Source organism: Pyxicephalus adspersus, chromosome 4 (genome assembly GCF_032062135.1).
Source record: "Pyxicephalus adspersus chromosome 4, UCB_Pads_2.0, whole genome shotgun sequence".
In the NCBI taxonomy this organism is placed as follows: domain Eukaryota; kingdom Metazoa; phylum Chordata; class Amphibia; order Anura; family Pyxicephalidae; genus Pyxicephalus; species Pyxicephalus adspersus.
The window spans coordinates 72,351,625-72,379,163 of record NC_092861.1 but is presented as its reverse complement, the minus strand read 5'-3'; the positions used below and the strand labels follow the sequence as shown (position 1 = coordinate 72,379,163).

Below are 27,539 nucleotides of genomic sequence, written 5' to 3'. Positions count from 1 at the left end.
CTTCGCCAGCTTCGATTCGCTCATCTCTAGTCATAATCAATAATTACCCAATTTCCAAGAGTTTCATTTTCATTTTTCTGCATTACCTGAACTCACGTTTGGCAATAACAAGTTGTCATGATGGACATGTAACAAAAAAAACAAATCTCCATCCAAACTTTCATTACTTCCTTCAGACCTCCTTTTGCAAATAATCTTAGTTGAAATAAAGTCCAGAGTATATACATTCCAAGTACAAAATGCATACTGACTACAAAATAGAGGCAAATAGGATAGAGCCATTCTCCGCCTCATTCACAATCCAGAATAAACATAACTATAAAATGATTTTTACCCTCATACCAATTATTTGCTACCACCTTTCTGCTCATACGTGACTGTATTTGATATACTTAGAGATATAGAATGCTCCATATCTAAAATATTCCTCTGGTCTATCATTTCTTTATGTTCTAGTTGCCAAGGTGCAATACACAGTGTACAATGAGGTTGGGTACTAATTGTGACAGGTGATATCACTCACTCTGTATCCTAGTAACAGGAACATGCAGGAACATGCAGGAATATGGCACAGTTGCATCTCCTGTTTACAAGCTGTACATCTCCTACCACCAAAAACATGCTTACTAGAGTAAGAGTCACTAATTCCAGTCTGCTTGCCTAACTCATTCACTCTTGACAACTGGGTCCACTCTTTCCTCCTATTTGTAGTAAAGGTCAGACAAATTCTAAAATGTCTGTATTTTAGACAGAGAAATTAGCTTGTCAACTATGAGCCACTAATACTCATCCACCCTGCAAACTCTGCTCCTCCAATCTCCATTGCAACTTGCATTAGCATCTGCAATGTCAGCCTGAATTGAACGTTAGGTGGAGTGGTAATGCCACATCCTCTGTCATGAGGCAGTTCTCCAGAGGACTAGACCCGATACTGCATAATGGGAAGAGTTCACATGTACGGATGAGTTTGCAACTATCATGGGCCCATGCCAATTTCCTAGGATTCATAAATGTTGCCAGCTCACCATGATCAAATTAAATTAAAAAGTTAAATAGACTTCAATAGTGTTTTTGCTAATATTGAACTCAGACATGCCAAAGTGTTCCATAACTGAACCTGGAAGCATATGTCAGGGTTTTTTTTTCTTTTTTGAAAAGGCACTAAATTTTGCAAAGCAGACCTAATAGATAGCTTTTCAATAAAGTGTATGTAAACCCATCTTCATCATATCTAGTTACAAGATCTATCTCCTTTGCCCTGCCCTGCAAGGTCTGATCTCTGGGTGGGACTAAACTGCAGTAAGACATTTTTTATTGGTATTTTTTCAGCTACTTTCATTTAGGTGGCATCACTGCATTGGAAAGATTAGCAGTATTTTGCCATTGAGAATTAGGATGTCCAAGCTACTGTCAGAATCACCAGGTATGCTCTCTTCACTGCTAAACTTTTACATAAAACACACAGCACATATAAATACAGTTTTCAGTGGAAGCCTATCACACAGAAACAACTTTTAGGTTCACTGATACCGTAAGAAAATGAACAATAAGGCACAACCATTGCAGAACTACAAATTATAGATGTAGTTGTCACACTCACGCTCACGCTGTAGTTGCACAGAAGTGGTGTGAGTCCTGGAAGGGTCTTGTCCAGACCCTCTAGTGGTGAGGATCTTGTGCTGCTGGTTACTGCCAGATTGCGGTCCTTGAGCACACCAGGACAGGATGATGCACGGTACCAAATCACCAGAATTATCAAGGAAGGCTGGGGTTGAGGCAGGCAGCAAGCAAGGTTAGGTCACAAGTCAGGAGTCAAATACCAGGGATTCAGGAAATAGACACCGGAGACACGGGCCACGGCAGACACAGGTGAACACAGTAGACACTGAAAGCAACAGGAGGCACAGGTGACACGGGGATAACCGCAGACAGAGAGGAACACTGGAACAGCACAAGGGAATGGGCTGGAAACAACAGACTGGGCAACAAGGAGATAACATAGGAGCTGGACAGGGAAAGCTGATTTACCAACAGGTGCACAGGAAATACTCAGCAAAGCTAGGGGCTCGGCACTAGTGGGGACACATTGCACAAACGCTGAATGCTGTGTCTGAGCTAGCAAACTAGCCATGGGTGATTAGGTGACTATTTCCTTATTGACCGACGGGAGGGGCGATGCTGAATAAATCTGGAAGAGCAAGCGCCAGGCATACGCAGGAGAGTAGTGACAGAAGTGACATTACTAACAGTACAACTTTTAATGTTAAATGTTAAATTATTGTTCTAAATATTAGGTAGGATAAGTATAGCAAAGAAACTGTACTACCTCTTCTAAACAAGTTAGTAACTGGCTCAGTTCAAATGAAGTGATCTCTTGGAAGTTGAGATCAGCTGGTCCAATATATTTCAGAAAAAACTTGCCTTGTGCCAACATGCTGATACCCTGCTACTTGGAAGACCTGGTAATAATGCACTGAGAGAAATACAAAGAATTAAAATGCTCACCTGTTCCTGAAAATGCTAGTTCTCATGTGGATTAGTACTAATAGTACTGATCAGTTATAAATCTGGAGGAAGCATACATATCAAGAACTTTAGAAACTTTAGAATTTTATACATGTTATGAGTCAGTGCCGAAGCCACTGCATCCAGCATTACACCTAAAGAATTTAAAAAGAGAGGTCAGCAATGGCAGCAATAGTTTACTTAAAGTTTTTGAGCAAAACATCTACAGAAAGATCATTGTACAACAGAACCAAAGTCTGGAAATAATTTTAATTTGCTTCAGTTCTAGCTGTAATTAGGTAATGTTTGTTAATCTAATGCAGGATAAGTACAAGAGGTGCAGTGGGAAAAAAAGAATGCAAAACAAGTATAGGAACAAGTGAAAACCGAAAAAAGTGATATATGTGAAAACCATTGCATTAGAGGAAATCTTTAATGTTACTGGTAGAAGACGCTGTGCAATACTAAGCTAGAGATGATATATAAGGAAGGAAACTGGAATATGCTTTCGAGGAAAGAACTGGACAAAAGATAAATTTAAGTCTCTCTACGCCTCAGAGAGTACCACTGTCTTCATAGTTTGAAACTTTCTACAAAGTTGTTACAATTAGGATTTGCAGCCATCTGTGTTTCTGTGATTGGGTGAGGGACTTAGAGGTGAGTTCTGGTAACATAGCTCTGTGAAATCCATGTACCTGGAAATATTGAAGCTGATTTATATAAAACATTGGTATTCATTTTTATTGTGAAATAATGTTTCATTTCAAGCAAGTCTCATTTGGCAAGGAAGTATCATCTGTTGAGTATTGATGAGTGAATTTGCAGAAATTCTATTCCATTTTTTCTAAATCGAATCAAGTTTTTTTAACACTAAACACTCGGACATGTAAAAGTATTTTTTAGGAATAAAAACAACACATTTTAAAAGCAGCTTGAATATGAGTGAGTGATGTGACTCTAAATAGGGAGGAGCCATGGAGATGAAGAGAGGGGGGTAAAGATGACATAGTTAGGAGAAGAAGAATTTAGGCAGAACTGACAACATTGCTTGCTTACAGGAGGTTAGACCTTCTTCTTATATTTGGGTAGCTTGCAGTACATGAAGTTATTCAAGAAACAAAGCATGCAGAAATGTACCTATATTGGAGCGCTGTGTTTTCGCTATGTTAAATCCTGAACAATGTTTATTTCCACCCCATTGTTGAGTCAAAATTGATTTTAAAATTATACCTTATTTTTCAACCTGACCCAAATGTTAGAACTCTTGATTTGCCTACTTGTGTCTAGTAATGACTCCGTAAGCCAAATTGTTAAAGCCACAACATTTTTAGAATTGCGCATAGGCAACCATGTTGCCTTTAAAAAAGCCTTAAGCCTTCCAAACTCTTAGTAATTTTGGTATTCCTCATGTTGCTACACATTATCTACCCATTCCATGCACATGATGTTAGACATACTTAAATTCCTATTTATTACAAGTTAATCATGGAACAAGAGCTGGTGAACAAGATATTACCAAACACTTAGGAAAGAAGTGCTTGAAAAGATAAATATGAAAATGCTATATCTCAAAAACCTGACACATTGTTCAGTGGTTTTTGCACTTTGTATGTATCCTAATTTCTATGTTCTATAAACAAATGAGAACTAGAAACAGTACATCACTGATTATGATCAAATATTCATAGATTAAGACGATACTTTCCTCTTCCAAACCATAAGCTTGTATACCTTGATCCTGAATTCTGTCTTCCAGGTATACTGGGGTACTTATTGATGAACATTTTTGATTTGTGAGAATCTGTGTCTAACAAACATTGGAAAAATCAGTATATGTTGGAAAATATTATGTACTCTGAGCAGTATGCAGACTGTGTCATTCTTAGTTCTTATTAGGTGCCTGTCGTTATTGACAGTGCATTAAAAGCAAGGTCATATAAACCATTCACCCACATACATGTCAGGCAATGATAATATATGAGAAAAATAGAGTACCGCTTTGTATTTACTATAGGTTTACATTTACTATATGTACTTCTTGAAACCTACAATATAAGGTAAAAGTGACCCTATTGTGTTTTTTTATATTTACACACGCTCATCCATCAATACATAGACACATTACATTTGTTATGCAAAATATAAAGACATCAGCAATGGTTGTTTTAATGTCAGCAATTAGTCCTTGCCATCTAATTGGAAATCATGTTCCTTGCTCAATTTAAATTTTCCCAACTGTAGCATTCTGTAATTTGTAATTAATATGCCACCCGTATCATTACAAATACGCATTCTATGCATTAATAAATACAACATTTTAGTTAGGGAATTAAATCCATTTTTATCAAATATAACCAGCATTATAATTAAAAATGCTTCATGGCAAAAAAAAATGCAAATTATTCTAAATTGATATATTTAGGCTCCAAGTACCTACAAGCACCAAGCTGTTTCAGAAATAATTATTGGGATGGTATTATTAAAGCCTCTGAGAAATGACAAATGGCAAAAATTGAAAATACTAACAGGAAATCTATTGCAAATAAAACTGCTGCGTCTAGTATAATATTTTGTAAATGTTACGTATATGTTATAATGCAAAAATATTTATTGATGTAAATTTTAGTTTTAACATAGGAATGACACAGAATAAGTGGTTTGTATTTTGTAGGTTCAGGAAAAAAGTGATGAACAGCAGAGACAGTGGGCCTGATTTATTAAAGCTCTACAAGGCTGGAGAGGATACACTTTCATCAGTGAAGCTAGGTGATGCAGCAAACCTGGAATAGATTTCCTAAAAGTCATTTGCTATTTATTAGCAAATGTTCTCAATTCTGGACCATATTCATTCCAGGTTTGCTAGATCACCCAGCTTCACTGATGAAAGTGTATCCGCTCCAGCCTTGGAGAGATTTAATAAATCAGGCCCAGTGTATATGACAAGCTGTGTTATGTAGCGGAAGATATTGCCACTATACCACTTCCATTACCGTGCCATTACCACTTCCCCACATTACTAAACCACCTAATAGGGAAACTGTAGCGCCCGAAAGAGAATAAATGGGGCACAGTGAGTGGTTCAGTACTTCTAACTGTGGCCTGCTGTCAAATGTGCAATTGCTGTTTTTTTAACGGTGCATGTGGCCATGTAGCTTAGTAGTGTTAGCCACCAGGAGTGGCATGGAAACGCTTTATCCCATTGCAGGTCTGAACCAAGCCTTAGTCATTCAGGAGAAAAGGAAGCGATTTAAACCCTTTGCTGCTAACTGGAACGGTATTCCGGTGACTTCACTTATTTTCCACTAAACATGGATTCACCAGAGAAGAAGTGAGGTTAAATATCCAGCAGCAACACAGAAAGAAATTAGTATGATTAATAAAAAATATGCATAATTTACCTTGTTTTATCTGTGAGCACTGTTCAGCCCTGAACTAATGCGATCCCAACCTGAATCCTGATGGCAGAGTCCGATTTCAAGAAAATGGGCAGAATGATAGTGGTGGACAGAGTTAGGAAAACTTAGGATGGAGGGGGGTTTAAGAGGGCAAAAATACCTAAAAATACTTTAAAGTGTATTTTTTTTGCTAGTAAAACGTGTCGTTTTCTGTGTTTTTTTGTTTGTTTTTCTTGCCTGTACCAGAGGTACAACAGAATTAGTGAGGGTCACTTCAAAATTAGGGAAAATCCTTTTAGACAGTAGTCATGGAAAAAAAGACTACCTCTAAGAACATTTACACTTTAATACTCTTTTGACAATTGAAATTGTGAATTTGCCATTTTTTCCCAATGACAATGGTAGCGGGTGCGCGAATTCCAATTAAACTCTGACAAATCAAGGTTTTAACCCTTTTGTACTCTGGCTAATGCCAAGAGGTAACATTTTGGCTATAGATTTACTTTAAACCAACCCATCTTATTAAATAAGGAGGAATTTCAGCAACATATTGGGAAGTTTATTGCAGAGGGTAGTTTATATTGACAGATGATCCAGGCCATTTGGTTTATTTTTAGCCAATGTGGGGCCTAGTTTTGTCTTGTACATGATGACAATGCATGACCAAAAATCAATATATTTTGTGTTCTAAAGTTGATCAGTATATATAAAAGATTCAAAGCAAAAGAATTAATGGCAGTCTGCTCCCCAGCGATAAACTGTAGAATGAAAATGGAAATACCAAACACAAAAGCAAGTAGTAGCCTGGTCAAAATGAAGGTAGACAAGATCTCTTTTACACATTCACATTGCACACCACTAGCCTACAACAAAGAGTTTCCAATGACAAACTATATGCGCACAGTAAAATGTACACTTGGAATGATGTCTTACAGCTGACTGGAAACTACTTTAAGACCGTGCAGCTGTAATCATGTGAGGATTTAAAGTGATTGAATGTGAAATGGTCTATAGAGATTATACGCTTTACAATTTTACACTTCTTTTTAAATTAACACTTGTGGCGTAATCTTACAGCACGTCAGTAAAATGCTACATGTCAATAATAATGTTACCAAAGATTGTAGCCCTGCTCCATTTAGATATTTAGCTTAGCCTGCCTTATTTCCTATCGATGTTGCCATGGATTTAGAATAGACAAGGCAATAGAAAGAGAGCTGATAATTGCAGACGATAATCTGCAGATTAATAATCAAGGCCAGAAGCAAATCTGTCATGTCTGATGAGAAATAATGGAGCAGGGAATGGACAGGTAGCTTTCACTCATGTAGACTTTTTTTTCTTTACTCCTGGTAAATCATTTGTGTTGCGCTAATATCCATTCTAGACAAATGATGGGAAGTTACTATAGAAACTGCAGACTGCAGATTGGTGTCACGATCACCAAAGGCCGCCAGTACACTCCTTTGTTTATGTTATATGTAAACAAAGTTACATCTGCAGCTTTAATGTAAAGAGCAATAATGTCAAGGCTTTAATGAACTGTTCCTCTACAGCTTTTAACTGCAGTTAAATGTTCATCTGTATATATTAATCCTGTGAAAGCCTCCAAACAAGGCTTTTATATGCATGGATTTATTCTGAGGTTCAGGCGTAAACACCAATTAATCCACTTCATATTGAAATATGATGGTCACATAATGAAATACCTACCGTATTTATTCGAGTATAACGCGCAAAATTTTCTACCAAAAAAAGAAATAAAAGTTTGGGTGGGCGTTATAAACGAGGGCTGGGGTGGGGTGGCAGTGGCGGCCGGTTCAATGAGGGTGCAAGCGAATTGTGAGTTCGCACTGCGCCTTTTCCGGAAAAAAGAAGAGCAAGAAAAAAAAAACGTCCCCTCGTCGCGTACAGTGGGTGGCCCGAACTGGGGGTGAGAAGTCTTTTTATCTGCTGTATGGTCACTGCTTCATTCCTCGCCTCGCCCACAGGTTACGGTAAGCATTGCTTTTGTACAATTCAGTGTTTTGCGTACCGTAATTCAGTGTTCTTCATATTTTAATTGATATACTGGTACCCTTTAGATGGCAACTCAGGGTATCAAGAGAAAACGTTCTGCATATGACGCTTCATTCAAGCTCAAAGTTGTTGATCATGCTGAAATTCACCTTTAGTGTATCTGATGATGAATCTGACTTTGAAGCATTTTAAATAAATATTGTTACTGGTAATTTTATTTCGGTATTGTGTTATACCAGTTTACGTTGTCAATAAATGATTTTTATCATGGCTGCACGTGTTCAACAACGTTTTTTTGTCAATTACAATGCTTGGTGTGAAACAAAATTTTATACCGATTTTTAATCGAAAATTAGGGGTGCGCGTTATACATGTGTGCGCGTTATACTCGAATAAATACGGTATACAGTTTTTTCATTTGTGTATGTATGCCAAGGAATGGGCACATAGTGTATGATATTTTACCAACTTCTGTATTGACAGAAAATGTGCTTATCTGATGACTAGTAAGTAGTAATGTAATACATTTTACATTATTGTTCTTGGGCTTAAATATACTTTTAAGTAAAAAACTACACACAAAAAAAAACAAAATCTGTTTTCAAACATTTGCTATGATCCCTGAGTAGCGGTAAATGCTTTTTACTTTTTGATGCAGTAGCTCTTTGTTAAATGCAAAATTCATGACACATACCTGAACTTGGTGCCAGTTTAACACAGTTCATACTCAGAGCCTTGGCTGGTCTAAAATGTTTGTGTTTATTTAAAGCAGATGTGTGCAGACTAAAGCCATCACCTCTTCTGCTCTCTGCATATCATTTAATTAGGAAGCACAGACACATCCATTATAAGCTGGGATGATGTAATATTACAGACAGAAAATAGATAACTCTACCCCTAATGATTCCAGTTTTGCTGGAAAGTGAGGTTGCACGTTGTCAGGCTCGTCCCTTACCATATACCAGCAGCACAAACCCTTATGATTTTTACAGTTCTGAACAAATGCAGTGACCTATGCAAGTTAACAAAGTCTTACTTCTAACTGGATTGTCCATAGTTGTAGAACAAACTTGTGATCAGGGCAGATTGGCAGATTGGTTAAACCACTAACACCTTCCAAGAAAAAAGAATCATCAAATTGAGAAGGAACTGTCCTTCTGCCCCATCAGTTTACATGTATAATTTCCATCTGAACACTAAAGGTTTCTACAACTTAGGGAACAATTGCTTGCCAATTTTTAAAACGGGGAAACTGATGTTCCCTCAAGCATTCACTTGTGGAAATGAATTACTGCCATTGAAACACATGGACCTGTAAGATTCCCACCAGGGAATATGTGTATATTTTGATATGTTAATATTCAGTTAATATGCGTAGAAGCTGCCTCAAAGTATTTTTCTGCCTATAATAAAAATACATGCCTTTCCTACATTGGGCCTGATGTATTAAAGTTCTACAAAGCTACAGAGGATACACTTTCATCATTAAAGCTGGGTGACCCAGCAAGCCTGAAATTGATCTGGTACAGAAAATATTTGCTAACAAATAGCAAATGACTTATGAAATCTATTCCAGTTTTGCTGGATCACCCAGCTTCACTGATGAAAGTGTATCCTCTCCAGCCTTGAGCTTTAATAAATCAGGCTATTATGTATCATGGATGTGGGTGTTTAAACTTGTAGGATCTCAGCCGTATAATGGGGTGGCTACAGATAAAGACATTCTGGAAAGAGCATGCTTTGTAGCCACTCTGGAAAGAGCATGATTTGTAGCCAAAGGCATTAAGGATAAATATCCATCTCTCTGCAATGGATAGAAGAGATGTATGGAGACCAAATAAACACAGTTTTAAAACAACAGGAGGAAAAATGCATTAAAACATGACTTTTTTGGTACAGTGGCACTTTAAGAAAGGGCTACCTGAGCAGATTGGAATGCATATTTTTAAATTAAATTAAAGACTTTTTTTAAGTAACCAGAGGAAAAGTAAAGTAATATTTAAAATTATTTAAAGGGATTTTCCTGAACTTTTATACCTTTAAAAGACTAATACACCCCTACATATACACACAAATATAAATATATTCAATATCAGAAGAGACTCCTGGGTTCAAGAATACAACACAAATTGGATTTTTACATTAATGAAGTGGAGTTATAAATCTGAATGTCAAAGTTTGTCTTTGGATTTAGGAAAGCTATTTTCCCCTTTCACTGTTATATATCGCGATGCACCTGGTTGAATCTAATCTGTTTGCATAAATTGTTAGTGCAGCACTGCGATAAGAAGGAGATGGGTAAAAGCAGAAGGGAATTTGGTGCAATGTCACTGTTTGCACAGGTTTGAGATAGTAAAAATATTGAATGACATTGTGCAAGTTTGCGTAAGCATTTGATACTTTCACAATAAGCACAAATGTCATTCAGGGCATCCTTCATATTGTTTTGTGAGTGGGTGGGAGGATTAATGATCAATAAAATGTTTTGTATTAGTTTTTTCAGTCTGTATTTTTACACAATGCTTTAATCAGGGGGGTTTGGATAAGTTCAGGAAAGACCTGATAGGACCCTCTTCACCACTACAAGAAAAGATCTTTATTAAATTTAAACCTTTACTATTTTTAACAAGCAATATATTGCTTTTACTACTGCTCCATGGGGAAGACTGTTCCATTCTCTTCAAATTTCTAGCTCACAGGGAAATTCAGGGGTAATGTCATGGGCAGTGGGGTGGCTAAGCCCTGGCACCTAGGGCACATGTTCTAGATTAGTGTTTCTAAATCTTTTCAACATAGAGAAGTCTTGAAATAACTTTCAGGCACAGTCAGATAAATAATTGTTATCACCCTGATACTGACCTGGATTTAAGGTGATGCACATACACTCATTTTCTACTGTACTCTACACTAAAATCCAGATTCCTAAATGTCTTGCAGAAGTTGTGATCCATATAATACAATGTGAATCATTTCCTGGCAACCACCTGGTCAACCATTCTTTCAAACACTACCTGCTGTTAACTACATAGCTCTGCTCGCTGGTATTGCTGTATATATCTGACATCTAGCAGCCAATAGAAGCAATTGATATTTACTACAATAACGTCCATAGCTGTGTTAGTTATGTTAAACAGCTGGGAGCTCTGCTATAGGATTATTTATGCCAGGTAGTACACTCCACTGTATACATAAAAGGGTATAAAATATAATAAAATTATTTAGGGCTATGCAGTGATCGATGACTGGTCTACTGCCCACAACTCCCCTCCTGTGCCAACCCACTGAGTTCACACACAAGTTAATAATCAAAAGAACAGGGGATTCAGATTAATGTCCATTCCAAATTTTATTGGAATACAGAAAAAGACCTGTTTTTTTTTAAAGTTTTTGTTATATTTGATGTTTTTTTTTGACTCAATTATCTAATCTGTTGCAAACATCCCCCAATGTATGTCAGCCTTTAAACCCCACAAGGAATATGTAGTTTGCAGCAAAATTGTACTTAGTTAGTCTGATTTTCTTGAAATAAACCACAGTATGTAAATGAGGCTAATTATTTCCAGTGTGCCCATTACTTTGTACTGGATTTTTTTGCCTGATATTTAGTGTTCAACAATACATTTCTGGAATAATGGTTTCAAGTTTTTCACATAAAAAAAAAATTTTCACCGCATATATTCACATACTCCTTAAAGAGAACCTGCCATGAGAAAAATATGTAGGCTGGTCGTCAGGAAATACTGGGCACCTGGATGTTTTTGATGCTCTTGTTGTTGCATGCTTGTTCTAGGTATATAGCTTAGAAGTACTGAACCCAAACAATGCCGAGCAACTAATATTTGCCAATTAATAATGTCAGCAACCGTATATTTCTCATGACAATTTAAATGTGCTTTGAGCCAGGTTATAAACGCAGTACGTTTCTATATGAGAGCTATATTACTTGAGTGTATATGCTTTTAACCTTTTCATCAAGCTCTGATACTTTTTATACAGACTGGTCCTGGCTTAGCATCCAGTGTACATGTTGCTCGGGCAGTGTTCCACCTGCACTCTTAGCATTCCAGTTACAAGTAGAACCAATGTAAATGTCCATATCCACATGCATGCAGAATTCAGGAGGCAAAACACTATGCTATACCCTTTTAAAAAGGAATATGTGTATTTAGTCATCTGCGTAGAGCAGTGTTTCTCATCCAGGGTTCCGTATAACCCTAACATTCTTCTAGAGGTTGCTAGGGGTTCTCTGAACAATGAGTAATTTGTGATTCTCTGGCCAGTTTAAGTGACATCAATGACCTTTTTGGCTATCTCTAAAAGAAATTCTTCCCACTGGTCAGCAAAGCAAGAGACATTCTTCCTACTGACCACCACACTAATGTTCTGTGAGCTGTAGAATTAGTAATTATAGTAGAAGTTCTCTGTAGACCTAAAAGTTATTTCAAAGGTTCTTCCATGTTAAAAAGGTTGAGAAAGGCTGGCTTCGAACCTTAGTATTTGGAGGTGCCCTGTGTGAGCCTGTGTGAGCCAGAGAGATCAATGTGTCAAGCACTCCCATATATATATATATATATATATATAATGATTTCATTAACACCCTGTATTTTCATTTATTTAAATACATAGGAAACAATACTGAAACATGATTAGAACTAATTGGACAAGAGGCTACCCCTTAAATCATTCATTTTAGCTGACATTTCCACTATGCTGAAACCTACATTCCTGAAAAGTCTTGCAGAAGTTGGATGTAATGGTATCTATTCCTCTAACAGCACACAAATCTATGTGTTTTCAGCACAAAGGTATGATAGTGAATAAATACAAATCACTAAACCTCACTTGTACCTTCCCAAGTTGTCCCTGGTGCCACTTCTTGTAAAACATGTCATGTGTGATAGCAGCAATCAGTCATTGAATAAAGGTTCTAATATTGATCACTATAAAATGAATGGAGCCTGTATGAAACATGCAGACAGGATGGACCAGAATTAAGTAAATTGCATTTATTTTACAAGTACATATCAGTTATCAGTAGTGCAAGTTCTGCAATCATGAATATCTGCAATCATTTTGCTGGTATTGTATTGAGAATATATAAAATATATAGACATATGTTGTGCAATCTATACACACATGCATTTACCTGGTCTGTAAAATCTTACCTGATCTCAGCAACCTGTAGTACACTCCACACACAGAATGCAGTCACATTGTTACAGAAATGCCATGTACATCACTTGCAAGAGCTTTTCTAACTGCATAACACTATAAGCTTTCAGAATCCATATTCACATCAGTAATCCACAGAAGGGAAGAGACCTCTGCAAATACTTGATGATCATTTTCTTTCCAGGAAGGCAGGTGATGTGACAGCAATGATCAGCAGCAGCGCAGAGCTCAGAGAGCTGGAGCCAGACTGAAGCTAGGCTACACACGCTTCACTGATTACATGAGCAGGAGATGGCCACTAGAGGGCGCAGGGAGCAGCCACTGAGCCAAGGAGAGGAGGACAATGTGCCAGCAGGAAGCCTGGCACAAGGAGCAAAGCGTTTCATCCCTTGTTCTGTGTCCTTGGTTCTCCTAAGGACAAGTGCTTCTGACACAGACTAGATTGGCTTTGTCTAGAACAGACAACCAGACACATGATGCTATACATATGAATTCTACTGTGATGTACTAAGTGGCAGCTTTGCCATTTATGGGTAAGGTGTAAGGGGCTAGGGTGGCAGAGGGCATTAATAGGGAGGAGTAAAGTCATTCTGGCAATAATGGAAATTCAGTCTCACAGATCAAACTGCTTTGATGAAATTCACCTTTTCTCGTCTTTAAATGTAACTTTAATATTATATATTACTTAAAATATGTTTTTTTTTCTATGAAAAAGTATTATAGTGGAGCCAAGAAGAGGTTTTTTATTGGCACAAAAATTGATCTATATATTGGTTAAAAACAACTTAGATAATTCTTAGGAGTAATTAAAAGCCCATTGCATTCCTCAGGCTACACAGTGATTGAGGTTTCGGTATGGCTATTGTTACCTTTACATTAGCGGTGTGAAACTCTGGCTCGAGGGCCAAATTTGGCCCCCCAAAGGAATTTTTTTGCCCCCCAAAGTACTTTCATCTGGAGAGCTGCATGGAAACTACTGAACCCAGCTTTATTATGTACAAGCTTTTACAAACTGACATAATCATCTTAAAGTTGACCTAAACTTTGAAAGAAGGGATATGCAAAGTTTTTTTTGGCAAAAACGTATTCCTGGCAACTTTTTTTTTTTTTTACAATGCACCATGCTGCATAGAGCCTGGCTCTGTACCCCGTGCTATTAGGAATAGACCCAGGCATTAAGAGCTTTATTACAAAATCAGTTGCCTTCCAGTGGTTAACGGGGATCGCTGTGGACCCGGAAGAGTTAGAGGCCAAGAGAGCAGCTTTGGGGGATACAGTAGTGACTGGACCTTTTGTTGCTGGAGGTTGCTTATAAAAAAGTGTGTGCTGTAATTGCTGATTGTGACAAAATCTCACCTGCTACAACAAAAATTTAGTTCCACTTTAATTTTACCTTTTCAATAATTCCAAAATATTTTTGCCCAAATGGTGAAAACTCTTTAAATTATTCACTCACAATGTCAATCATTCACCAACAGTTCCAGAGATCTCTTCACCAACATACTAATATCTACTATGGCAGGGTCACTCTGTGAGAGCCATTGACCCTGAATTGAACCTAAAGCTGCAAACTACTTCTATCAAAGAAAAGAAAATCTCTCACTTTTTAAGCCTTTTAGTTTTACTATTGTTTATGTCTGTTTTGCATAATACCTTTTATATTAACTTTGTATGAACCATTTTTGTTTTTTTCTATTGAAATTATGTTGAAGTCTTATTGTAGAATCTTGAAATGCTCTAATTAGAAAGTAAACTTTAAAACTCTTTGAAGAAGCTGTCTTTGTGTAAATCCCTGTTAAATTTATGTCTGAATGTAGCAGCAAGTTTTACAGACATTGATTAAAAGTCAAAATTTTAGCATCAGTTGTTGAGGTATTTTATATTCCTTAACAAGTATGTGGTTGTAGGTTTGTGGGTATAAGGGTTAACATTTTGGTTAACGCACCAAATGACCACTACTCCCAGTCTGCTGGTGATTGTCCTATGAGCTAGATCAGGGATGTCAAACTCTGGCCTGAGGGCCAAATCTGGCCTCCAAAAAGCCCTGCATTGAAATAGTGCCGGTACTACAATTCCTGGCATCACTCGTGTATATAGACCAGCGGCCTCTGTGCTTATGCGTGACTCTGCATTGGACTGTTTTATAGAAGCAGGAAATTTTAGTAGCGGGGCTATTTCAATGAAGAGGGAGTTTCAGCTACTCATAACATTAAGCCCTGCATTGGACTGTTTTATTGATGCAGGGAATTGTAGTAGCGGTGCTATTTCTCTATTATAGGCTTGTTCCAGATTGAATCTTAAGCAAAACCTCTTTGTTTCCATATGAAAAGTTTTTATATCTAATGAGAAGGAAAAACTTCCTACATTTTTTCAATAAAGTTCAAGTTTTCGCAACTTTGTCCAAGTTTTTCATTTTGGCCCTCTGTATATTTGAGTTTGACACCCCATGAGCTAGAGAGAGTGGAATGTTGTATGTCTGTCCATTGTGAGAACCAGGATAGTGTCCACTATGAGGACATACAGACAGTGCATATTTCTACCTAATGTGGCCCTATCCAGGTTCTATTTTTAAGCCACTATTCCTAAAGAAAGCATTTCAGATGAATACCTAAAGGCAGCACCATCATCTAGAATTCCACCTCATTTATTATTTACTTTTTTTTACTTTCAAGGAAAACTTTTGACTTAAAATGCTATAGCACTATTTATCTCTCCTCCCTAATGTATTACATTTTCCTACGTATATTATCTCCAAAACCGAAGAGGAAATGCAATACTCGATTTAACTTCCTGTATTTGTTTTTTTTTTACAACAAATATATCCTATGTTACACAGTTTAACTTATGTTAGGAGATGCTTATATGGCAGGCGATTCGGCGCTCTACGCCACCACAGTATTACATCCTGGTTTTTCTGTCCAGTGGAGTTACTTGCATCGGTAAGGAGAACAAGGAATTAATTTTCTGCCCTCTGATCAACAACTCGCAGCATGTCCTGCTACCCTTTAGCAGTGCAGCCTGAGACGTACCCTCTTGGCATCCCCAGTACATATGCTGAGGCTGTGCACAGCTGAAGGGGAATTTATAAGAATAATTACTGGCTTCATCCTGCCCTGCTTCATCCTACCCTGCCTAGGGTACCCTTTCTGCTCATAGTCACCTGTTGCCTGTTGTAGTGTTAAGCGTGCTGACCAGCTGCTGCTGTGTTATTCGTTTGATTTACTGTTGCTGACTCTGCCTGTTTTCTGACCATAGGATTGTATGCCAGCTGGACAGTACTTTTCCGGTGTCCCCTACTCTGGTTTGTCTTAACCTTTGGATAACTTGTTTGTCAGGATTTACCTGTGTGTAACCTCTGGCTATGTTTTCTGGACTTGCCTCTGCTGCACTTTCTAGTATTGTGTTCTGTGCGGGCTCCTGATCCTCTATCAGTCCTTCCAGACACCATCCTTTGCACACAGTAGTCCAGGAGAAACCGTGTGTTGGGAAGGCGCAACTAGCCACCTGTGGCTGAACAGGGGCTTGCTATAGGTGAAGAGTGCAAAGCTAGATTAGGGGACTGTAAACCTGGTGTGCACTGATCTTGGACCAGGGCCTTACAACCTATTTTTCTTTCCAGATTCAGCTGTGTCTGAAAATGTCCCACAAACATCTGATTCAGTTTGGACAAGGGACGGGGAAGAGGACCTGTTTGAGCTGGCTTTGGTTAATAAGAATGGAAGACTAACTTCCTTTTTCCTTTCACTTGTTCACAATGGATCAAAAACAAAGGGAATTCTTTGAATATATATATCTGGAACCCAGAAAGGCTAATATTAGTCTAAAAATTATAATGCAATATGTGTGGTGTATTTTATTTTAAAAATTTCACTTACCAACATTCACCAGGTAACTGGTTGGGGATGACCCCTAAAACTAGTTTAGCAGGGAGAGGATGACCCCTTATCCACAACTTAATCCTGATGCAAAAAATAGGCTGTTTTCTTGATTTCAATGTTTATTGCTCATGCTTTTTAATCTGTCTGCTTTGCATTTGCATTGTTTATGTCAGCCCTGACAACCATCAGTGAATAATAGGTGCTAGAATTTGGTAAATAGCAGAACCCTCCTACCTTAATAGCCAGTAAGGACCTGTATCTTTATATTGATGATCAGTGGAAAAGTGCCTACTAACACTGGAGGTCAAAAGGGAAGGGCTTTTTAAATCAGTGATCGGTGGAGAAGGGCCACCACACATTGGTGTCCAGAGGAGAAGGGCCACCACACATTGGAGCTCAGTGGAGAAGGGCCACCACACATTGGTGTCCAGAGGAGAAAGGCCACCACACATTGGTGCTCAGTGGAGAAGGGCCACCACACATTGGTGTCCAGAGGAGAAAGGCCACCACACATTGGTGCTCAGTGGAGAAGGGCCACCACACATTGGTGCTCAGTGGAGAAGGGCCACCACACATTGGTGCTCAGTGGAGAAGGGCCACACATTGGTGCTCAGTGGAGAAGGGCCACCACACATTGGTGCTCAGTGGAGAAGGGCCACCACACATTGGTGCTCAGTGGAGAAGGGCCACCTCACATTGGATGTCACTGGGAAAAGTTCTTTACAGTTGCCTGCAGTTTTACATTTTGCTAAATCCTGCATTAGTAACACAGAATCCAAACATAGAGAGTTGAATGTTTCTGGCTAGTTTTGTGATTTCTACATTTCTAAAGGCTAAAGTATTTTCCAAAGCTTTGTCTAAATGACAGAATGACAAGATGATTGCTGGTCTGAAAGTATCAATTTTGCCCACTAGGCAACAAAGAACAAAGAAGAGAAAGGCCCCTATTTATTCTGTCAAATCATGGGTGGAATAAAGGGCAAATATATGCATGTTGTCTCAAAATAAACTAACAGGTCCACATATTCCATGGAATTCCCAGTTATTTTAGAGTTCTATTTCACATGTAGCACAAAGAAAGAAAATCAGCAGCTTATAGACCATGAATCTATAAAAATATTTTAATCTTCCATCGTTGTATGCTTTATTCCCTACAATAAAACATTTTATTTTTCATACTAGAAAAGAGAAAAAAACATATTAGATAGATTACATGCACACATAATACATAGGGTACAGCTGCATGGGGGATATTGGTTAGTCTATCTTGATGATCACTGTTGGGTACTATAATTAGGAAAGAAGAAGCAAGGTCTAAATAATAGAACAGTACAACGTGCAGTGGTATAGGCAATGTCCATAAAGAACCAAAAGTGATGGTACAATTTACTTGTCACAATTGTAAGGAATAAATAATTGTTTATCTGATCCTATTGTAGGCAATATGGATGTATGGAATATAGATAATGGTGCTTGCTCTTATCTTACTGGTTTCTGTACTTTCACACTATGGAAAGCATTTTATTGGCATTCATAAGGCAAGAAATGCAAGTTGACAATAGAATCCTAATTCCTCATTCACACCACATTACTGTTAGGGAAAATATAGGGTACATGGCACAAAGTGCTAGAAAAACACATTGGCTGCACTTTGTGTCACATATGTTGTCTTTTTTTGCCTAGTAATGTCTTGTAAATTGGACAATAAGTATCTGGTGCCTGTTTCAGTTGTGGATGCTGGAAAACAATGGTATGTTTCCCATTGTAACCCAAGGCAACCAATATAGCAGCTTTCTTACATCTCCCCTCTCAAATTTTCTGAATGATCAAAGCTATCTGTAATAAATTACTAAAGCACCAATTGTTGTCATTGATGTGAATGTTGTATAGACATCCTAAATCATAGCTGTATTCTGGTGTAAGCTGAATTACAAATAGAATAGCAGGATTGACTCACCTAAAAGAAATTTCCAGGCTAACAAAGACATACTGCATGAAGAGGCGGCATATTGGCAGTATTTATAGCAAAAATTAGAATGGGGTAAGTCATTATGACATAGCCAGGATGTCTTTAGAAGGAGAACTTGTTACCGTATTGCATGGGAGGTGATATAACAACCTGACCGTGTTAAAAATAAATTAGAATGAAACTGCCATTGTTAACACCTTCATATCAACAACCTGGAGATTAATATCCTATGCCAAGGAAACATTTTTTAATAGGAATTTTATTTTTGCATGTTTTAAAACAATGTAACATTGTTGACACATATGTGCTTGAACACAGCCATGACACATCCATTCACCACCCCCGCGTGTATAACAGGTATAGTACAATAGTAAGTTACAAGTTTGACATCACCATTGAGAAGGAATATAGGATGACTTGATTCATGAATGAAACCTCTATTTCCTTATAAAGAGCAAGAGGTTTATTCTACTAATTTTCTGATTAGTAATAGCTTGGTCGGATAATCCAAAACAAGGCGCACACACACACACACACACACACACATATATGATTTTCTGCTCTAATCATGGGCCGGGATAGTGTAAATCACAGGAGTGATGAAATCTCTCAGTCAAATTTACTACACCATTTGCATACAAACACAACTTACTTGTACTTTTAATCTGATCTGCCCATGTGGGCATGTATTTAGAGAGAAGACCCAATATCAGTTGATAGGGTATTCTGCTGTTGAATTTACTTCAGATCCAATAATTTTATTGTCTGAAAATCAGCTGGTACTAATCCTTAGACATTTAATGTTTTAATGTACCTGTAATATATTTTGTTGCTTTAAACTGGAAGTTCAATTGCCTTTTCTATTCCTTCAGACCTAAAAGTTTATAAATCCTTTTTTTCAACAGTGCACCCAAAAGTAAAGAGCAAGCCTTTTCATTTTATACATTAAGTACTGAATGTTGTGCCAGGATGCCCGCCAGAATGTTAGGAGAACGTGTTTTTCTGATGTTTTTTTCATCTCAATACTTCCAGACTTGATCCTTAAATTGTTCCAGTGTTTATTCAGCCTCATTGTGTGTCTAGGGATTTTGTGTTCCCTGGAAAGACAGTAACAAACTCAGACAAAGTGACACAGCTTTATGCCCGTATCAGCAAGAAATGAATAACCTCAAAAGGATTAAAAAGATACACAAGGTTGTCCATTGTAAAAAAATACTTTATTTAAATCAAAATTGAAAGTCAATGTAATGCTTTAGGCAATGACATAACTCTTTAATAGTTTTGATGAGGGTCTGACACATCATCCCAAGCTGCATTTACCAAGCATGCACTAAACCTACATTTTAGAATTAACTTGTGTTACATCCTTTCCAAAGGCACATAAACAGAAATCTGATTGGGAAAATGAATCATAAATGGCCTGGATAACAGCATTACAGTTCAACATTGATCTAATTTTTATACAGGTAAGTTGATTTTGTTTTTCTGCACAATAGAAAAAAATGTCAGCTATTGTTATATGTTGCAAGCAGAACTAAAAGTCAGGGCTGCTGTAAAAGTTGTATTTTTTGTATTGTTATATGAACTGCATATTTGTATAAAATCATAATCATCAATAATTGTAGAGGAAATTACATTTTTAAAGCCAAAGTAAACCTTTAGTTTTTGTCAACTAAATCCAGTAAAATTTCATCAGATTCAGTACACAAAGTCTTTGGCTCCTTTTGGACTTTCTGCTAAAAATCTTCAAGCTTCAAGTGCAATTGCAGTGCAATTTTTCCCCCAAAGGAGGAAGTGCAGCCACACAGCCAGGAGCAACATGGCACTTCCAGGAACTGTGGCACAATCCATGGCAAATGCCACATGCAAACACGTGCACAAAATGATTCACAACTTGTCTCATTCAGAGGTAAAGAGTGTGGTAGAGCCCACAGCAGTCAACTGCAAATCTGAAAAAAGAAGCCTGGAGCCAAGGGCTGAGCCCTTAGGAGGAGGGCTGGACATGAGAGGGGGCTCAGGGCCCAAGTGGGGAAGGGTAATAGGAGATGGTTAGCTTGGGGAGGTGGGGACAGGAATAGTTGTTTTTAAAAAGTGGAGCGGGGTCAGATAGTCATAAGAGAATGACAGAGAAGAAGCTGGGTCAGTTAGAGGGGAAGGGGTAAGGTGGAAAGTGACCTGCCCACCCTCTCTTGGAGTGGTTGATTGGAGGGTTGGGGTTTTATAGGTTATGGGGGTTTGGCAGGTCCTTGAGGGTGATGTCTGAGCATAGTTTGGGAGTTGGTGAAGCACCTTGGGTGTCGTGTCTCCAGAAGGTTGAGTGGTTATTTTTAATGAAGAAGTCACACAAATCAGTAAAAGAACAGTGCACAAATATCCATCAATAGCTATATAACAAACATATTCTTGGTTAGAGGGACTACTATATTATTGATTTTTTAAGGTGTCCCCCTTTTAAGGATTTATATTGTGAATTGTTTGTATTGGGGTCATTACCTTATTTTCATTATTTTCTGTACAATGGAAATAAAAAGAAATTTAAGGGGAATCCTTTCTCCCCCCTTATTGCACTTTGTTAAAATAGTTGTTTGATTAGTCACTTTGTCACTGGGTCATTTTAGGGGTTTTTGAGTGGGGGAATTGTCAGCAATATTGTGATGAATTAGTTAAGGATATGAGAAAGAAAAGGGTAATCTAATTAGGGATGGCTAAAATATTATCTAGTACTAATAAAAGGAAGATATTAGGTAGAAAACTGGAAATAGGGTATAATGGAACTCGTGGAGACAGTTTTATGGGTATAAACTATAAAGGCTAAAATATTGTGAATATTGCATTGTATTAATGTTATTTGTTTGATATAGAGCGATGGATTTTTGTATGACTTGTGATATTTTCCTATTTTTTTAATTTAATGTATTTGTACAATTACAATGAAAATCAACAAAGACATTGAAACTAAAAAGAAATTCAAGAACACTATTCTACTGATCTTCATTTATTCATCTATTGTCTTTAATATAGAATATGACTGAGCAATTTATGCAGTGCATGGTTTTTTTGTGGTTTGTAGTGTTCTCTGATTTTGGCAGATTCTACTTTGTTCCCCTTTTTGGAGAGTATATTTCATTTTATTTCATTTAGTGATTCGTATTTAAATGTTACTGCTTCTTTGTGTAATTCATTTTCATTTGTATAATGTTGCTTTTTTACATTTTTTTAGTTTACTTTTCAATTTTTGTTGTAAAAAAATGTATTTTTGCCAAAATAACAGACCCAGGACAGATACCCTCCTATTTAATTTAAAACATTTTTTCCAAAAGGCAGAAATTTTGCTGATATTTCGGAGAAATAGAATGATTTTTTTACTTATCATGTCACAATGATGGAACAGATTGTGCCTACTACTAATAAACCCTACATGCTCGGTTAATTAAGAGTGCTGTTCAAGCAGGGGTAGACATGGACAATACTGTTGGTATTATGGTAGATTTTAAATGTAGGTGAACGGTGGTTTTTGGCATACGCCTGGTATTTTATTATTTACCATTGATTATAAAAAATGATGGTGCATAGGCATCCCTATATCATTTATTATTTCACTAGTGTTTGTTTTCCTAACTGGGGAGCCTAAATGAGGATATGGAAATAAGGTATTTTAAATGAGACTATTTGATTTTTGGTGACACTCATACATTCTTCTTTTGATCTTGGATTTGTAAAATGTGCTCTTAAGAATGTTAACTAGAAAAAGAATGAACTGCGTTTTCTCTTATATGACAGTGAATAAGGGAATGCTGAAACTGGCTGCCGGCCTGCCATTCATAAACATAATAAGGTTTTGACTAACTTCCTTTGAACCAAGAATATGGCATCTTGGTTTTCAAATGTCAGAGCATGCTAATCTCATTTTGCAGTTTGTGTCATTAATTGCAATATGAACCTAATATCATTCTCTAATGACTCCCTTTTTTATGTATCAATTAATGTTAGCTAATTGGGTGTAAATTTCAGATAGGAGATAGTTACGGGTTAAATATGGCACAAGAAAGGCTTTTGTTATTTATGTCATTACGATTCCATGCTTTGCTTAGCTAGCATTTGATTAATATGTTGTTTTAGTATAACAGTTCAGCCTTTTTAAGTATATAAAGTAACATACAGAATATGTAGTATGGATGGAGTCTTAGCACAATGCCTCTAGAATGTCAGGCTCATTGTATTGCCAGGGATATTATGAACAGTAAAAAAGATTCAGCTATTATATTTTTTAAAAAATAGAAAAACATTCATATATATACTATGAGCATGTCCTTCAACCATTGCAAAACATACATTGAACAAAAAATTTTTTTTCGTACATTTTCATGTGTACATCTCAAGCCCTGGTGTGCAGTGTAGGGGAAATGTTAATGCTGTGGGTGCCTGGTGCCACATAGATAAGATTTTGTATTTCTTATGAAGAAACAAGCACATTGTGACTTTGTGCATGCATACGAAGGACCTCCTTCTATTATTTTGGAGATGTATTGGTAATTAGTGACCTATTGTTTAGCTAACAGTGGCTGAATCTGTACTGCTTGTGAATTAAGAGTGGATTGAAATTGGTGCCTTTCTTGCACAATCTGCTATCTTGGCACATATACCAAAAAGAAACGTGATGTTGATAAATAGTAATGTATAGAGTACAAAACAAATAATAATAATTTGGGCTCAATTTTTAAAGCAGTGAATCGAACATTCACTTGTGGAGAGGGCCTGGAATATTCTTCACCAGGGAATCTTTCAGGGAATTGATCCCTTTATGTTTCTTTTTAACTCTGTGGTAACTGTTAACCTAGTCTTCCCCAACTCCTTTCTCTTCCTTTCCATTTAATGTCTTTATCCAATTTTTATTTACCATTTATTAATGTATTGCTTCTTGTGTTTTTACAAAAAATACTTATTACCTGGTATGGAGTAATGACACAATTATTGGCAAATCAACAGCTAAATCTGCTGTGCACTAAAACAGGTATGGTAGCTATAGATATAATGCCACAATTTCCTCCACTACCATGCATATTGAGGGACAGAAGGCGAAACTATTCTGCAACAATTATGCAGAGGGGCCATCAAGTTGGCAAGAAAACCAATGCACACGTATGGAGAGTTTAAAAAAGAAAAACACCCCACCATTTGGTGGAACCCTAAGCAACTTTCTTGCATCCTTCCTCCTCTTACAAACCCTTGCACCTTTGTGCTGTAACTCCAGTGAGGGTTATTGATGCACCCCAGGGAATGTGTTCTTCATTCCCTGACCACATAGGTAGTGGGCTAAAATTTGATTAAAACTGATGCCACTGTTTAATAAAAAGGTCATAAACATCCCAGGAGTTGGTAAAAAATGCAAAGGAAGCATTTCTATTTATCTGATGCTTAGATTACCTTTAAATTTAAAATCGAGGCAACTAATTATCACTTTTTACCTCCAAATTCACATGACAGCTATTATTAATTATTTATACTTGTCCTGCTTGTTTTTAGGATAAGATGCATCATGCTGGGATAAAAATTTGAATTCCCTAAAGTAATTTATTCAGTTGGCATTTTAGCAAGGAAACACAGGAAAACAGCCAATGAACAGGTGCCGGAGGGATGGAAAAATGAGCCCAGATTGCTTATGGAAAGGAAATGCATTTGATTGGCTTCAGTTATCCTTGCCAGAAAGCATGATCATTTGGACATAAGTGAAGCATTCAAAAACAGTCTATTTTATTGTATTCTCATTTGCCACTCTCATTTTGTTTCAGTAAAAAAAGCAAAAAAAAAATAATAATAAAAAAAACAGCATTGACAGTTAAACGTTAATTGCAATATTGGGGCAAACATGGGACATCAAGGTCTTAAAAAACAGTCCTCTTAAAATTTTATTTTTTTACCTTTTTTATTTTTTTGTAGGTTTATCTGCATTTAAACTTTTACAATGTTTTTTGGCTTCCCTGACAATGGAAATATTACAGTTTCTGTGTTATACCTAATTCCAAATTTCTGCATTAATGGTATTAGACTGATTTGTCAAAGCACATCTAACAATGCAAAAATAAATATATTGCCACTTACCAGTTCCCAGATGTGATGGCTGATTTTGTTTTCTCTTTCCAGCCTTTGCCAGCTAATTTTAAATGGTAACTCTTTGAAAATACTTCCTGAACATTGGAAAAACTTCCTGTGAATGAAATGTTGAATTTCTAGCAAACATGCTTTTTCTGTACTTGTTGAAAATGTTCTTGACTTGAAATAAAAACAAATGTTTCTACTACATTTAAGGACTGGTAATCAGCATTATAATACATTTTTGTTTAGGTATGCTTTAAAGAAAAATTACTGTACATGTTGTTGAAATCCAGGCAAAACTGAATATTCATTTGTTACTGGCAATTAGTCGGATCCTATGAGCTTTTATTCCCCGACATGGTGTGCTGTGTGATTTATAGATGCCTATGTTGAGAAGAAATTGTTAACCTTTTATTTATCATATATAATAATATAATATAATATCATATATCATATATAATAAAATATTCTCTCTGGGATGCAACACAGAATTTCTGTGATTCATAGCTAGAAAAGGAACTAGGAAATGTATGGAATATTGGTGCTCAAATAGTTCTGATTAGAGCCAAATACAACTTGGATAGAATTTGACCTCAAACTGGAACTCCAAATCTGAGCAAGTTCCCATCCCATTTACAACATTTACCATTTTTTTTGTGACCGTCAATGACATAAAGAGCTGTCATCCCCAAGCCACCTAAATGGATGTGCCAGTGGTGGAGGAGCTAATAGCCCCAAACTTTTGGTTTTTCACTTTGTGAAAATTCATTTTTTCTGTACACTGGACACTTTCATTTGTATGCATTTTCTGTATCTGTTTCCTGGGGTGTCTTTGCAGGATCTTATTTTTAGAAACAAGCCATTCAAAAACACTCCAGGAAAAAACTGAATTTCTCCCCTTTTACAATGGTTTCACTTTAAAATGTGGCTAAAGCATGGGTAAAAACTGTAGGTATCATACTCCTTTTTTAATGTGGACTCTTAAAAAAAATAACAATTCTGACACAGAATTTTCAAATCCAGTTGAATTTCCCAAGTAATGTGAGTTAGTCTGACTTGGAAGTTTTCTGTTCTGGCACCTCTATTTTGGAAGTATAGCTTTTTATAATAAAGTAAATCAATATTTTTTTGCCAATTTGTTATAAAAGTGACCAGATTAACAAGTAAGTATCTATTCCAATCCCTGTGAAACTGGCTATGCTCTTAGGTAGGTTTCTTCTTAGTATATTGATGTTACAGTGAAATTATAACCCTGCAAACATATGAAATTTTGATACCATGAAAAATATATGCAGTCATGAAAAACAGCATAAAATGCACGTGCCTCTCTTTTACTAAGCTGCAGATATAATTGATATTTTCAGGTGGCACACCAATACTAATTAACAAAAAATAGAAAGAACAATTTATGACAGTATTTATGTACAGTATTTGACACAGAATAAAACATTCTTAATAGATCGTTTGGACAATTATCATCAGATGATAAAATTATGCAGCAATTGTGTGAACATATTTTAATAATATTCAATATAGCTATGAGCATTAAACATATTCTCTTCTAATTTCCGTGTTATTTAAAAGTAGTAAAAATGAAAAATTAGCAGTCGTGTTACTGACATTTTTGTGACATGTAATGGAAAATTGTATGTGTACGTATATGTGTAACCAGTCCTTTTCAGGTTAACACAATGTAAGGATAAAACACCTGCAATGGTATAGCAACCAAATTCCACCTATTTTTTCATGGAACTCCAGTATTAAATTCCCACAGTAGGAATCTTGATTTTTCAGCAGTTTATTAACAAAATTAAGTCAAAGTCGAACTAGGGGAATAGAATATGTCATATTTGCAGTCACATGAAAGACAAAATTTCAAATTTTCCATGACCTATATATATACATTTTTGTCCTTATCCATATGCCTGTAGTCCATTTCTAACTTTTGCAAAGGATGTAAAGGTCATACAAAACAGAAATAGATACAGACAAACACATATTCAGATACACATACGTGCTTTTCTTCAATTCATTTTCACTTTTCTGTTTTTTAAACTTTGTAAAGCACTCTGTAATATGCTGATAATATAAAGTTATTAATAAAAATAATACTTTTCTTGATAGGACACAAGACACTTTATTAAGACATTGTAATACAACAAGTCTTTTTTCTAAGGCTATATACACCCGTCAGATGTCAGCCTCAGTATCGGACGAGAATCTGACATTTGTACAGCGTCTGTCCGATGTTGTTCATGGATTCGTCCTGGTGGATCCACGAACATTGGAAGACGAACGACCACAATGAAAGTGAAGGGAAGAGAGTGCAGCGAGGTGCTGCTCACTCAATGCCCCTGATTCATCAATAAAATTTGCGCTCGCTGGAAGCGCGAAAGTACGCGCGGCCATCGATCGCGGATTACCGCGGTCCGGACTCGAGTGTGCGCGTACACTCGCCTCACTGCCAGCCGGATTCCAGCCTTCACAATAGGGAGCGCGAATCTGCCA

The 27,539-nt window shown here is 36.9% G+C and overlaps 1 protein-coding gene across 4 annotated transcripts in view; it reads right to left on the bottom strand.

Annotated features, from left to right (window-relative positions):
* Positions 1-13,331, bottom strand: part of HTR1E (5-hydroxytryptamine receptor 1E) — a 57,731-nt gene extending 44,400 nt beyond the window's left edge. For all 4 annotated transcript variants that reach the window (XR_011920350.1, XM_072408612.1, XM_072408611.1 and 1 more), the window contains exon 1: positions 13,085-13,331. The gene's annotated coding sequence lies outside the window, so the exon portion shown is untranslated. The remainder of the gene's footprint in view (positions 1-13,084) is intronic.
* Between the last annotated feature and the right edge of the window lie 14,208 nt (positions 13,332-27,539).